This window comes from Anabrus simplex, chromosome 1 (genome assembly GCF_040414725.1).
Source record: "Anabrus simplex isolate iqAnaSimp1 chromosome 1, ASM4041472v1, whole genome shotgun sequence".
Classification (NCBI taxonomy): Eukaryota; Metazoa; Arthropoda; class Insecta; order Orthoptera; family Tettigoniidae; genus Anabrus; species Anabrus simplex.
The window spans coordinates 766,460,149-766,474,022 of record NC_090265.1 but is presented as its reverse complement, the minus strand read 5'-3'; the positions used below and the strand labels follow the sequence as shown (position 1 = coordinate 766,474,022).

General features: G+C 36.6%; 1 protein-coding gene across 1 annotated transcript in view; it reads right to left on the bottom strand.

Moving 5' to 3' along the window:
* The window catches only part of BckdhB (Branched chain keto acid dehydrogenase E1 subunit beta), a 309,243-nt gene that overhangs the window by 193,454 nt on the left and 101,915 nt on the right, over positions 1-13,874 (bottom strand). The gene's annotated exons all lie outside the window — the stretch shown is intronic.

The window sequence follows — 13,874 nt, the reverse complement described above, 5'->3', positions numbered from 1 at the left end:
TATCAAATCTATTGAGAACAGTAACATCTGTACAATATTTCTTCTTGTTGGTCAGGATAAAATCTATCTCATTCCTGGTTTGTCCATCGGGGCTCTTCCATGTCCATTTTCGTTGGATGGGCTTTTTAAAGAAAGTATTCATGCAATAGAGATTTTCGGCTGTGAGATATTCTAGCAATCTTTCTCCTCTTTCGTTTCGATCGCCTAGTCCATATGTACCAATGTTCTCTGGGTCTCCGATTTCCTTTTGACCCACTTTTGCATTGAAGTCTCCAATGATGATACAGAGTTGTGTCTTTTCTGAATTTTTCGCTTTGGTGATATCTTCATACAGTTGTTCCACTGCCTCTTCGTCAGAAGTACTGGTTGGAGCATAGACATGTATGACTTGTATGGAGAATTTACTATTCAATTTGAGGACGATATATATCACTCTGAAAGAGACACAAATCATCTTGTGTATGAATTCTTTGATATTTTTATTGACAAGAATAGCAACCCCATGTGTAGAAGCATCCCCGTTATTACGTAAGATGACATGACCTGATGGAAGGGTCTCAGCTTTTTCTCCTTGAAGGCGAGTCTCACAAATACCCAGAATATATTATATAATAGATTATATAATTTTTAATGGTAAATTGGCAGATTTAGTCTTGGATACAAGAGTCTATCGAGGCCCTGAATTGGAAACTGATCACTATCTATTAGTAGCACCTATTCGTCTGAGGCCTAGATGGTATAAAAGAAACACACAAACAACACAAGAAATTAAAACATCTTATAAGGTTAACCTATTAAGAGACCCCAGTATAAAATGGCTGTACCAGAACAGACTTAATGAACTTACACAGATGACACAGTTAGTGACAATGTGGAAACGGAGTGGTCTAATTTGTGTTTAATTTTAAAGCAGTCTGCTTTTGAGAGTTTGGGAGTTAAGAAAAAATGGCAGAGGAAAAAGGGTTTAAGAATCTGGGATGAAGAGATTGAAAAGGTTATTTCAGACAAAAGAAATGCCGGTGCTTATAAATTTTTTTTGACAACTGGCAAATTAGAAGATAAAATAGAGTATCACCACAAGAGAGCAATAGCAAAAAGGGAAGTGTGGAAAAAGCACAGAAAGAGTTGGGAAAACTTTGTTTCACAACTGGAGACTGATATAACAAGACCACAACCACAGACCTATAAAATACTCAAGAAACTAAATAATGATGTAAAAGAAGACATACGCATTAATGCAATACCTCTAACGGAGTGGCTCATTTATTTTTGGAACCTTTGGAGAGGTTCAAATATTGAGCCATTTCTTCTGCCAACATCTCTTAACAAGTCTTCGGAAACCATTACACTCGAAGAACTGGAGCTAATACTCAGAAAACTAAGAAATGGTACAGCATCTGGAGAAGATTCAATAAATGCAGAATTATTCAAGTATTCCAGTGACATCTTCAAGCAAAGATTTCTCAAATTCATCAATTTAATTTGGAATGGCCACAGACCACCAGAGAATTGGCAAAAAGCTATAGTTATTCCTCTTCATAAGAAGGGCAGTGTGAAAGATTGTGGAAATTACAGAGGGATAAGTATACTCAACTCAGGTTACAAAATTTTCTCAAATATTGTCAGAGAAAAATTATTCAGGTATTATGAAAATGTGATTGGAAATGAACAACATGGATTTTGAAAGGGACGCTCATGTGCTGATGCTTACTTTACCTTGAAAATCTTAGTCGAAAAACGCAGGGAATTTAACTTGGAAACTCACATAGCATTTGTTGATTTTAAGAAAGCCTTTGACCTAGTTAATAGGAACAGACTTCTTAATATCTTAGTAGAAGATAATGTCCCACAACAGTTAATAGATAACATATACAACATGTACAGTGACAACCTTATTGCAATAAAGTTAGGTAATCATCAGACTGAATGGAAACCGATCAGCAGAGGTGTGAGACAAGGTTGTGGACTTTCTCCTTTGTTGTTCATAATCTATATGAACAACATAATACAGGAATGGAGGCATGAAAGGCATGGATCAATCCCAGTCAGCAGATATCTCACACATCTAGATGCCATACTCTTTGCTGATGATGTTGCATTGGTAGCATCATCAGAAGATGATCTTCAGTGGTCAGTATTTAATCTCCAGAAAGTCTCTTCAAAATTCGACATGATCATTTCACCACAAAAGAGCAAAATAATGGCCTTTAAGGAGAAGGACCCTATCCCGAGTAAAATCTGTTTAGATAATAAAATTTTGGAAAGAGTCAACGAATTCAATTATCTGGGATACAATTTATCTTACCAAGGGGAAATTGATATCTCTGCAAAAATAACCAAATTTACCAGAAGAACAGGAATCATAAATCATATCACGAAGCCATCTCTTGTCCATAAACACACTCGCTTATGTCTTTATAACACTTTAGCCAGACCAACGCTTTGTTACGGCAGTGAGGCATGGACAATAAGAACTCAAGACATTTCCAGAATTACAGCACGTGAAATGACATTCATGCGCAGAACAGCAGGCTATATGAAATGGGATCGTATAAGAAATGAAGATGTGCTTAAGGGACTGAATGTGATCAATAATCAATTACATCTATGATTACCAAGAAAACTGGAAACATCATGTTCAAAGGATGGAATCTGGAAGACTACCAAAGGAGATCCTATGCTATCAACCAAGAGGACAGAGATCTATAGGACGTCCAATGAAGCGATGGAAAGAAAATACAAGACCGTAACAGGCCACATGGCCCAGTACTTGGAAAGATGATGATTATGATGATTATGACATAACCTCTCCTGCCCAAAGGCCAACCTCACCTTCCCGAGATGAAAAAACCTGTTCCCAGCCCTGTTGACAGAGACACGGCGGTATAACCGTTACATCCATTATGGAGGAAATGCTGTGATTTCAGCTAGTCCATTAGCTGAGAGGTGGCAGCCCCACCAATGGTCTTACTTCCTTCAGGCTAGCAACCCGTCGGAAGGACATTTGATTGCTTTCAAGTCTTGCAAAAAGTAAAATGCAAGACCGTAATGGGTTACATGGCCCAATACTTGGAAGGAAGATGATGATGATGATGCACCTAAGTTAATATTTGTCGGCCGTTATTATACACTCATTTTTATTGCTATCCCAGAGATTTACTGACCTCAGAATGACGTGTTGGTGTTCTCAATGTCCTTATGCATTGAGTGAACATGTCCCTATATTTTTAATTATTCCAATGCGCCATTAATTGCGATTTAAAATTGATTACATTATCACTGCTTCCCCATAAGGAGAGCTCTAGGATGGGTACACCAACATGGCGGAACGCGGGCTCAACTTGGCATACTTTCTCCTGAAGCGGAGAGCTGCCATTAGCGATCCATGTATAGAGATCAGTGGTTCAAATCTTTGTGCCCTTTCTGATGTAAAATATTTGTGTTATGTTTCTTTTGTGTGTGTGTGTGTGTGTGTGTGTGTGTGTGTGTGTGTGAAGCAGATGTTTGAGTCCTGGATTTTTTGTTTAATTTATCTTATATGTGACACGAGGCCAATTTCCTTTAGATCTTCTTTTTGCTGCTGGTTTAATGTCACACTAACACACTGAAAGTTTTCAGCCAAGTAAGGGTGGGAAAGGGCTAAGAATAGGAAGTGGCCATGGCCTTAATTAAGGTATAGCCCCCCGCATTTTGCTGGTGTGAAAATGGGAAACCACGGAAAACCATCTTCAGGGCTGCAAAGTCTAGGGTTCAAACCCATCATCTCTTGAATGCAAGCTTACAGCTATGCGAACCTAAACGCATGGCTAATTTCTACAGTCCACTCTTATTTCTTTGAACCATCTGCAGTCGAGTCGAGATATCGTACTGTACCAGTTGTTTCAGAAGTCTCAAATCCCGCAATGAATCCCATTCTCCTCTTACACGTAGTATAAGTAATGGGTTTCAACTCTCTGTACACAACTTTGTTGGCTACTATGTGTCACTGTCCATCTATCTGGTATTTTTTGTTGATGTAGGTTCTTCCAGTTCATCTTTCGATCTTCTGGAGTCAGTCGGTCTCTGCTTCCGGTTTTGTAACTGTGTTGTAGTGTTTTAGGTTAATTTTTGTGCTTAAGCTACCTTATTTGTTCTTAACAGGTGCATCAAATATAAACCGGAATTTAAAATTAGCGGCTCTGTTAGTGAATGGCTTTGAGAGGATGTCGGTGGGGATGTCCAGAGTAGGAGTCTTGATGCGGCACACACCACAGAGCGACCGCTCGCTTCAGTATGCCATTAGTATGCAAGAAGTCCACATGTCTGTTGCACAGCGCATCATCATCATCATCAACAAGTTTCTGGTGAAAGAAGGTACCAAAGCTTCAGAAATTTTGAGTTGGCTCCATGCACAGTTAGTGAATGCAATCCTTTCAAAGACCGAGGTGTATGGATTACACAAACAATTTTTGGCAGGGTGCGAAGAAGGGGGAAAAAAGTCCCACCAAAAATGACAAGTATCACTGCAGACAACATTCATACTGTACGTGACCTTATTGAAGATGATCGGCACATCAAAATTTCTGAAATTACTTTGCTCGTAGGAATAAGGTTTGGAAGTGTTCAAGCCATCATTAATTATGAACTCGATCTTCGGAAATTGTCTACCTTGTGAGTTCTTGTCTTCCCACCCAGGAAAAACAAAAATTCCACCATGATGTTTGTCGGAGGCATATGAATTACTACAAGGAGGAAGGACATAATTTTGGGCAACGCATTGTGACTTCTGATGAAACTTGGGTACATAATTACACCCCGGAGTCAAAACAAGCAAGCATGCAGTAGTTGAAACGAGGTGCAGCTGGCCCCGTTAAGGCCAAAACAAGCCTTTCTGCTGGAAAGGTGAGTGCAACTGTTTTTTGGGAATATGCGGGCATTTTGCTTGTGATTCCTTGCATGAATGAAGGACAGTGAATACAGCCTATTACTGTTTTAAGTTATTTTACGTCCCACGGATACATATAGGTCTTGTGGCAACAATGGGACAGGAAAGGGCTAGAGTGGGAATGAAACGGCCGAGGCCTTAATTAGGGTAGAGCCCCAGCATTTGCCAACTGTGAAAATGGAAAACCATGGAAAACCATCTTTAGGCTGCACACTGTGGTATTCGAACCCACTATCTCTCGAATAGTGCATACTGGCCACACTTACGCGATTACAGCTATCGAGCTGGTCGAGACGAAAGCTACAAACAAACGTCGCTGGCAACCAACCCAAAATGTTCTTGTTCTGCACAACATTGCTGTTGTAACACAGGGAAAACTGGAGGAAATGCACTGGTCACCTCTGGAACATCCCACGTACAGGCCAGATTTGTCACCGTGTGACTACCACTCGTTTGGACTACTGAAAGAAGAACTGAGAGGAAAGCGATTTCACGACAATGCAGCGATAGAGGAATACGTGCACAACTGGCTGCACATACATTCTTCTTCTTCTTTTTTTTTTTAAGAGGGTGGCATCAAAAAGTTGAAAATGCAGTGGCAAAAATGTGTAACAAATTCAGGAAACTGTGTAGAAAAACACGGTGCTTGTTGTGTTTTTGTTGGTGGATGTATAAAATTGTAAAAAAAATAATTCCGGTTTATATCTGATTTGTAATCTATAAGTTTCATTTCCGTATTGATATTGTACACAAATACAATGAGAAGACTTCTACCTAATCAATACTTATTTTATTAAATTGAAACTACAGGACCAGTTTCGACCTTTCTACGTCATCTTCAGCTGGTCACACAATCACATATAACAAATCATGCAATCATAAAACATTATTAGATCTATCAAAGAATGTCATACGACGATAACATGTCAAATTATTCTCATGATTGGGGTCAACTGTCGAATTGGAAATCTGGTATACTCTGTCTTTTCATGAATAACATACATAAAAACATACTTTATAAAAGTTTGGATTGTTCACAGGCATGAGTTTTTCTGAAATAAGGTACTAAATTTGTAAAACATGTATGGTAACACAGAAAGAGCATGTGCATTGATCACAATTTGTTAGTCTTATGGAATGTTGGGCTTGTGGGTTGCACTTCCTTGTTTCCTAAACCTTCAGTTGTACACTGTGATAGAATCTTGTTGCCCAATATTGATTTGCCTAAATTTTAAAAACTAATTAGCTCTGTTCTTAAAGTATTGATAAATAGACATTATTATGAACATTTAATGTTAACTGTAGAGATAAAACATGTGTTAAAATTCACTGACGTGCATTGTAGGTATAAATTACACTTTAAAATGTCAGGTTCTCAAGTATGAGTTTTGTACACAAAACAAAAAATAAACACATGTCAATTCTGAAAAGCAATATATGGGATTGTGTAAACTCAGTTGAGACTTGAGCGGAGAATGTAGATTTCTAAAGTGTGCACACATAAAATCCGTGCTTTTTGTGTTGGAAGGTAAGTCGTAACGTCCCGTGTTGAATTATGCTATGTGGCATTTGACTGGAGTAGAGGCTCCTTCCCTTCGCAGTTGGGTATGGATGTAACAATTATCTGTGTAAGATAAAAGTGAAAGATGAGTAATTCTAGTTTAGTAATTGGGAATGCCTATTAGTCATGTGGAATGAATGTGTATATATGTACTCACTGCTGTTGTTCTTTTGACGTTGTGTGTAGCTTGGGAGCACGTTGTGCACTGCTCCGTGTTCATCTTGGGGTAATGTTAGTTCCTGTGAGGGGGATGGGTAGAGGGGCAGGAGGAGTAGCTGTTGACGGGGTACAGGTGGAGCTGGGCATGTCTTGAAGTGGTTCTTTGACGCGTGTCAGGTTTTGTTTGTTGACTCGTTGGAGATAAGCGTTTTTTAAAGAAGGGATGGATGTTAAAGATGATGTTTCATTTATATGTAATTTCATTTAGATTAGAATCGGGGTTGGCATATTGATCTAAAGTAATGTAAACTTCCTCTGTTATATTGAGCAAGGGGCCGTTGGGGTTTATACTTAGGATCTGCATGTCATTTTCAATGCTTGTGAATTTACGTTTGTAGTCTTCGATGTGTTGACATATGGAAGAAAAGTGATTATGTTTTATGGCATTGAAGTGCTCTTTGTAGCGGGTTAAAATATTTCTACCAGTACGTCTGATGTAGGTGGCTTTGCAGTTATTGCATTTCATACAGTACACTCCTGAATGGCTATATTTATTATTATTGTTGATCAATTTGGTGTTGTGTAGAATGTTGGCATTATTATGTGTAGTTTTATATGCTATTTTCAGGTTGTGTTTTTTAAAAACGTCGGTAATGGGGTATATATGTGTATTATTGAAGGTGAAGCGTACATAGTCTTTCTTGGATTTATCTGTTCTGGTTAACTTTTATTTAGGCTTATGTTTTATTTTGTGGATAATTTTGTTAATCATTTCTTTCTTATTTCCACTATGTTTGGCTATTTCATAATTTAGGTGTAGTTCTTTATTTAATTCTTCATTTGTTAGCAGTATATTAAATGCTCTGTATATCATGCTGTAATATGCTGCTTTTTGTGTGCATTGGGGTGAATAGAATCTATTTTGAATGGGTTAGAGATGTGTGTAGGCTTTCTGTATATTTTGTAAGTTAGGTGACTTTCATGTTTAATTATGGATATGTCGAAGTAGTTTAAGGTGCGATTGTTTTCTGTTTCTATAGTGAACTTTATGTGTGGATCTATTGTATTTAACTGGTCTAATATGTTGGTTTCATCGGTAAATCTACTGTCAATAATAACGAAAACGTCATCAACAAATTTGCACCAGAAAACTATATTGTCTATTTTACTGATAAATTGGTGCTCTAGATGGTCTGTGTAGATTTCGGCTAATATGCCTGATGCAGGGATCCAATTGGTAAGCTTTGCTGTTGGTAAATGGTAAAATAAAATTTAAAATAGTTGTTGTTGATGGCGAATTTGCGAAGTTTTATAAATTCTTCTATTTCTAAGGTGCTTAAATTACTGTGATTTTTTAAGTTGGATTCAATTATTTTTATGGTTTTCTGTGTGGTTATATTAGGATACATGTTTGTTATGTCGTATGATGCATGGATGTGGCATTGTTCGATCTTTAACTCTTTCGTGATGTTGCAGAAATCTATTGAATTTTGTACTGTTTTCTTTTCAGCTAAATATACGTAATGCCTTTTGAGGAATTCCTGAATGAATTGTGAAAATTTATAGGTTGGGCTTGATCTATAGTTTATAATGGGTCTTATTGGTACATTTTCTTTATGCATACCTGCCAACTTTCCCAATTTAGACGGGAGACTCTCGATTTTCGACAGTTTTTCCCGCCTCCGGATTATTCTATTATTCTTCCCAATTTTAGTTTTTTTTTTTTTTTTTGGTGAACTTCAAACATTTGTTTTCAAATCTCACCATTTCAGCTTTTTTTACGCGAGTGGCCGGAAGTCCTTCGTTCATTGGGCGCTTTCAAACAAAATATTTATATTTATTAATGAGAGAAATGTGCATGAATGTGCAATGTTTATTGAAACCTGTACATCACATCGCGTATATCGATCGTCAATCTCTAGTTCTCGCGTGCTATGTTCGTAGATTCACAATTAAGTATTTATTGTGAATCTATTGAAGTGCGATACGGACCATGAAACTGATTTTATGTAATGCTATGTTCGTATTCGTTCACATCAGTCTAGTCAATTCTAGAGACTCGTTGCTAGATATGGAGTCCTTTTTAGTAATTTAGTCATAGAATTTCAATGATAATGACTAGTGACTTTTCTAGAGATCTTAGGAGCCATTTGGAAACAATTCTGACTAATTTTAATTTATCTCAATATAAATAAAATAAGAGTGTCTGTACAAAGTTCAGAATTTATAATAAATGGTATTTCTGTACTGGTCGTGACCACAGTAACAAGGAAAAATGCACGTTTTAATTTTCCGTAATGTCTGTCTGTGTATATGTATTTACACGCATCATGACAAAATGGCTGAAGAGAATTTAACAAAAATTGGTATATAAAGTCGGGGAATAAGTCGCTATAATCTAGGCCATGAATAATTGTGTTTTGTATCTATTGGCACTACTTTTTGACTGGTTGGCTATGGTATCATAAGCTGTAAGTTACATTTCCGTATTGATATTATACAAAAATACAATGACAGGAAGACTTCCACCCAATCAATACTTATTTTATTAAATTAAAACTACAGGACCAGTTTCGACCCTTCTAGGCCATCTTCAGCTGGTCACACAATCACATATAACAAATCATGCAATCATAAAACATTACTTGATCTATCAAAGAATGTCATATAATGATAACATGTCCAATCATTCTCACAATTGGAGGCAATCGTCGAATTGGAAACTTGGTATACACTGTCTTTTCATGAATAACATACATAAACACATATTTATAAAAGTTTGGATTGACCACAGGCATGAGTTTTTTGAAATTAGGTGCTAGGTTTGTAAGACATTTATGGTAACACGGAGAGAGCATGTGCATTGGTCACAATTTGTTAGTCTTATGGAATGTTGGGCTTATGGGTTGCACTTCCTTGTTTCCTAAACCTTCAGTTGTACACTGTGATAAAATCTTGTTGCCCAATATTGATGAGCCACAATTTAAAAAAACTAATTAGCTCTGTCCTTAAAAACTTGATAATTAGACATTATTATGAACACTTAATGTTAACTGTACAGGTAAAACGTGTGAAAATTCAATGACGTGCATTGTGGGTGTAAATTACACTTTAAAATGTCAGTTTCTCAAGTATGTGTTTTGTGTCACCATATATATACGAAACATAAAAACACATGTCAATTCTGAAAAGCATCAGGCATATTAGCCGAGATCTACATAGACCATCTAGAGCACCAATTTATCAGTAAAATAGACAATATAGTTTTCTGGTGCAGATTTGTTGATGACGTTTTCATCATTACTGACAATAGATTTACCAATGAAACCAACATACTAGACCAGCTAAATACAATAGATCCACACATAAAGTTCACTACAGAAACAGAAAACAACCACCCCTTAAACTACTTCGACATATCCATAACTAAACATGAAAGTCACCTAAATTACAAAATATACAGAAAACATACACACATCTTTAACACAATCAAAATAGATCCTATCCACACCAATGCACACAAAAAAAGCAGCATATTACAGCATGATATACAAGCATTTAACATACCGCTAACAAAAGAAGAATTAAACAAAGAACTACACCTAAATTATGAAATAGCCAAACATAGTTGAAATAAAAAGAAATGATTAACAAAATTATCCACAGAATAAAGCATCAGCCTAAATCAAAGTTAACATTAACAGATAAATCCAAGAAAGACTACGTACTCTTCACCTTCAATAATACACATATATACACCCCATAACCAACGTATTTAAAAAACACAACCTGAATATAGAATATATAACTAACACATAATAATGCCAACATTCTACACAACACCAAATTGATCAACAATAATAATAAATATAGCCATTCAGGAGTGTACTATATGAAATGCAATAACTGCGAAGCCACCTACATCAGACGTACTGGTAGAAATTTTTAACCCGCTACAAAGAGCACTTCAATGCCATAAAACATAATCACTTTTCTTCCATAGGTCAACACATCGAAGACTACAAACATAATTTCAGAAGCATTGAAAATGACATGCAGATCCTAAGTATAAACCCCAAGGGCCCCTTGCTCAATATAACAAAGGAATTTTACATTATTTTATATCAATATGCCAACACTAATTCTAATCTAAATGAAATTACAGATAAAATAAACATCATCTTTAACACAGCCATCTCTTCTTTAAAAAAAGCTTATCTCCAAAGAGTCCACAAACGAAACCTGACACGCGTCAAAGAACCACTTAAACACATGCCCAGCTCCACCCATATCCCCTCAACAGCTACTCCCCCTGCCCCTCTCCCCCTAACCCTCACAGCAACTAACAGTAGCCCAAGACGAACAAGGAGCAGTGCACAACGTGCTCCCAAGCTACACACAACGTCAAATGAACAACAGCAGTGAGTACATATATTCACATTCATTCCACACGACTAATAGGCATTCCCAATTACTAAAATAGAATTACTCACCTTTCACTTTTATCTTTCATAGATAATTGTTGCACCCATACACAACTGCAAAGGGAAGGAGCCTCTACTCTAGCCAAATGCTACATAGTATAGTTCAACACAGGACGTTACTACTTACCTTCTAACACAAACAGCACGGATTTTGTGTGCAAGCTTTAGAAATCTACATTCTCCGCTCAAGTCTCAACTGAGTTTACACAATCCCATATATTGGTTTTCAGAATTGATATGTGTTTTTATGTTCTGTATATATATGGTGACACAAAACTCATACTTGAGAACCTGACATTTTAAATTGTCATTGAATTTTAACACGTTTTATCTCTACAGTTAACATTAAGTGTTCATAATAATGTCTATTTATCAAGACTTTAAGGACAGATCTAATTAGTTTATAAAATTAAGGCAAGTCAATATTGGGCAACAAGATTCTATCACAGTGTACAACTGAAGGTTTAGGAAACAAGCCCAACATTCCATAAGACTAACAAATTGTGACCAATGCACATGCTCTTTCTGTGTTACCATACATGTTTTACAAAGCTAGCACCTAGTTTCAGAAAAACTATGCCTATGAACAATCCAAACTTCTATAAACCTGTTTTTAGGTATGTTATTTATGAAAAGACAGTGTATACCAAGTTTCCAATTCGACGATTGCTCCCAATCATAAGAATATTTTGACACGTTATCGTCGTATGACATTCTTTGTTAGATCTAGTAATGTTTTAGGTTGCATGATATATGTGATTGTGTGACCAGCTGAAGATGACCTGAAAAGGTCGAAACCAGTCCTGTAGTTTTAATTTAATATAATAAGTATTGATTAAGTGGAAGTCGTCTTCTCATTGTATTTGTTATATCTGATTCACCTAGTATTTGGATCTAGCTTTTTCTTTTAGGTTGTTTGTTATTACTTCTTTGAGGCATTTGAACTGGGTGACAATTTTGATTTTATTACCATTTATGCTTATTTCTTTTAATTGATGTTGGTTTTTGGAACATGGGTTCTGTCTTTTCAAATGATACTTAAGGCCAATTTCAGTCGCAATGTTTTGAAGTTCTGATATCTGTGTTTTAGCTTCATCTAAGTTAGTTGTTAGTAATGCCAAGAACTGTAAAACCTTGTTAAAACATTTCTGCAGAGGACAACGAAAGCGATTGGGTTAAGCGAGAAAGTGTACTATTTGAGTGCACAAATAAAAACTATCGAACACGAATATGTAAACACTTGATGTGTTTTTTACTAAATGTGTGCATTTTATGTCGTGTATATACGGGTACAGTGAAAAATATAGGCCATCTACCATTTCTAGAGATGAGATGAGAGCAATAAAAGGCACGAAGAACGACAACAGAACAAATATGATAACCTTTTCCACTAGGGCTTATCAAATAATAAGTGTATTAAAGGTGTGTAAAAACCAAACAACAAATATGGAAACATATGCAGTGGACCCCTTAAAAGTATCAACGTTTTATTGCAGATCACACTCTTTCTAAAACAAATGTTAGCTGAAGCCTTATATTTCAGACTAGCGTGTTAATAAGCATTTTATCTTTTTCTGGTTAAACTCGGCCATATGTAAGAGAAGTGGAGAGAATGACTTGGATCGCCATCTTGAATTCGACAACATTCCATTTGCTTCGATTGACCAGTGAAAGATGAGGATGCCTGTCCACTTCCTGGGTTTTAATTTTGTCTTCAGTATTATAATAAGCGATTTCTCAAACTTTTCAGTATCCATAACTGGGCTACCACAAGACAAATAAGCATTATACTAATCAACTTCACATGATTACGTTCCTAATCCGTAGGTAGGCTATCACGCGACAAATATTCCCTACTGTATCACTCAACTCAGAATTAATTTCTAACTTCTGAATCGAATGTGAAATACAAGCACAAATAGGCTTCTTCTTCTCCTTATTTTTTCCTTGGGTTCTTTAATATTAGTTCCTAATTAGCATCTACCTCAAAGATCTTTTGCTACCATGTTTTTCCTTCATTCCCACCTAGTTATACCTGCTCCCTTCACAAAGCTGCAGGTTGTTCTTATTGGGTCTTCTTGGATTCTTTCTCTTCACCTGGTAGTCCTAGAATGAAGTCTGATTCTGCCCAGCGCCTCACATTTGAGAAATATGTGTTCAGCTGATTCCTCTGCTTCACTGCATTTCCTACATATGTTGTCTCTTATTACTCTAATTCTATGTAGGTGTTTTTTCAGATGGCAGTGTCCTGTCAACAGTCCTACTACCCACCTTATATTTTCTCAGCTGAGTTTCAACAGTTCTTTAGTGTGCTTCTTGTTTGGTCCTTTTATCAGTTCCTTTGCAAGCCTGCATACAAATAGGCTTACTGAGTTATTCATCATTATAACTGAAAACCAACAAGCAAAATTGAACGTTCCTTGCTCCACGAAGGTAAAATTTATCCCGGTAATCTTCAGGAATTCAAGGTCATTTCCCGTTTTTGCACAACTTTCCCCAACCTGCCTTCTATGGTGAGGGCTCTTATCTGTGTTGAAAATCACGTTCCTTTCACAAAGGATGACAAAAGGTACATTTTCATGGTTAGGAAAAACATGATCATATTTAGCAGTAATAGTAAAAATTTGTAATGCGAAGAAATGAAATGGTGTATGGCTTTTGGTGGCGGGAGTGTCCGAGGACAAGTTCGGTTCACCAGATGCAGGTCTTTTGATTTGATTCCCATAGGCGACCTGTGCTTCATGAT